Source organism: Engraulis encrasicolus, chromosome 24 (assembly GCF_034702125.1).
Source record: "Engraulis encrasicolus isolate BLACKSEA-1 chromosome 24, IST_EnEncr_1.0, whole genome shotgun sequence".
Lineage (NCBI taxonomy): Eukaryota > Metazoa > Chordata > Actinopteri > Clupeiformes > Engraulidae > Engraulis > Engraulis encrasicolus.
This window is the reverse complement of record NC_085880.1, coordinates 41,402,910-41,405,409: the sequence shown is the minus strand read 5'-3', so window position 1 is coordinate 41,405,409 and position 2,500 is coordinate 41,402,910. Positions and strand designations below refer to the sequence as shown.

General features: G+C 43.0%; 1 protein-coding gene across 1 annotated transcript in view; it reads left to right on the top strand.

Annotated features, from left to right (window-relative positions):
- The window catches only part of smap1 (small ArfGAP 1), a 223,736-nt gene that overhangs the window by 172,778 nt on the left and 48,458 nt on the right, over positions 1-2,500 (top strand). The gene's annotated exons all lie outside the window — the stretch shown is intronic.

The window sequence follows — 2,500 nt, the reverse complement described above, 5'->3', positions numbered from 1 at the left end:
GGGCGCGGCTGGTAGCTAATTACGTATGCGTTATGCCCAGTTGGCCGACTGATCTAACCTGGTTCTCACGCGATGGATCTGGAACATTGTCAATCGATTAGCTCTGGAAAGGCGCAGGTGTGTTCAAAACAGNTCGAACCTCATNGAAGAATTCACGTGGCTTATTTTTAATCACGTACTACTATAACCACTGACTTGCATATTCCCCGCCCCGCGATTCGGATTGGACAGGCTGTGAAATATCTGATTCCGTTCAGGCTTGTCTATGATTTCCAGACGCTAATGCAAGCTCATGAAGTTTTGGGGAAGATGCACAAAGCACGAAGGGTCTGCATGAGAGTCAGGCTCCGTCTGATCTGGAGTCAGTTAAGGTGGTGTGCGCGGCTGGTGGCATGGTTGCATGACTGCTTGGCTGCAGTAGACCTCAGGAGCTTTGAGAGGCACCAGCTGCTGCCTTTGTTTGCATATAAGTGTGCGTGCGTGTGCGTGCGTGCGTTCGTGCGTGTGTACAGTGGTGCTCATATGTTTACATACCTCAGCAGAATATAGGCCTATGCTTTCTTGGCGATTTCTCACAAAATATGAAGGATTACACAAACCTCTTTTTTCACTCATTGCTAGTGACTGGCTTAAGATATTTATTCGCAGTATTCTGTGTTTACTCTTTCAAAAGCATGATCACAACCCAAACTACACAAATGACCCTGTTCAAAAGTTTACATACCCTAGTTTCTGATGCTGAATATGGCCCTGTTTAACATCAGGGACCGCTCTAAATTGTTTGTGGTATTTGTGGATAAGGCTCTTAATGTTCTCAGTCGACAAAAAAGCACATTCTTCCTGGCAGAATAGTTGTTTCCTATAATATATTTGGGTGTCTTGCTGGAACCTCACTTTTGAGGTTTCCCCTGAGTGGCTGAATGATGTTGAGATCAGGAGAGTGAGACGGTCGCTCAAAAACTTCATTTTACTCTTTCTGAAGCTAATGACGGGTTGATTTGGCTTTCTGTCCTGAAATATTGTCATGTTGGCATGTCCAAACAATGGACCATGTGCAGTTTCAAGGCTGATGAGTGTCAAGTTTCCTCCAGTATTTTTCACAGGGCAATGTATTCATCATTCTGTGAGTATGGACCAAAAGTGTAGTGCATTTGTAACTCAAATGTTCCCATGGCATCAGTGGTACATAACCATGTTTCACAGAAGGGATGGTGTAACTTTCATCATAGGCTCCGTTGACTGTTCTCCAAATGGTACTGTTAATAGTGGCTGAAAAAAGTTCCACATTGATCTCATTTTTCCAAATGACTTTGTCACAGGCATTTTGATGCTTCTCACTGTGCTATTTGGTGTATCATATGCAAAATAACATGTTTGCATTTTTGTAGTAATGGCTTTCTCCTGGCAACCCCCAACAGCCCATCTTTCCTCAAGTGCCTCTTTCCTGTACAGTTTAAAACATTTTTTCATGTTGTCCTATATTTCGCCTGAAGTTATTTTTTGGTTGTCCTATGCCTCCTGAACAATTTCCCTTGCAATTATCATTGCAATGCAATGATTCCCTTGCCCATTGGCTTGATTCCAACCAAACTCCCCATATTGCATTTCTGAATTGAAATGCCAACGGTGCCAACATGACAATATTTTGACAAAGAAAGCCAAATCAACCCGTCATTAGCTTCAGAAAGAATAAAATGAAGGTTTTTGAGCAACCATCTCACTCTCCTGATCTCAACATCATTGAGCCACTCAGGGGAAACCTCAAATGTGAGGTTCCAGCAAGACACCCAAAGATATTATAGGAAACAACCATTCTGCCAGGAAGAATGTGCTGTTTTGTCAACTGAGAACATTAAGAGCCTTATCCACAACTACTACAAACAATTTAGAGCGGTCCCTGATGTTAAACAGGGCCATATTCAGCATCAGAAACTAGGGTATGTAAACTTTTGAACAGGGTCATTTGGGTAGTTTGGGTTGTGATCATGCTTTTGAAAGAGTAAACACAGAATATTGCTAATACATATCTTAAGCCAGTCACTAGCAATGAGTGAAAAAAAAAGGTTTTGTGTAATCCTTCATATTTTGTGAGAAATCGCAGAGAAAGTGTATATTCTGCTGGGGTATGTAAACATATGAGCACCACTGTATATGCATCATGTGTGTGTGTGTTCCAATCCAGGCCACCTCGCCTCACTCCCTATCTGGCAACCTTGCCTCCCTATCTGGCAACCTCGTCTGGCTATCAGGCCTCTGTAATTGAGTAAACTGCTGCAGGTGTTGTGAGTGGAGTGCATTATATTAAGCGTGCAACACACACACACACACACACACACACACACACACACACACACACACACACACACACACACACACACACACACGCACACACACACACACACACACACACACTCGTACTCATCCTTCTTTTCTCTCTCACACACAGAGAAACACACACTGTATCCTGTCACACAGTAAAGCCTTTGTCAAGCTTTGGTTT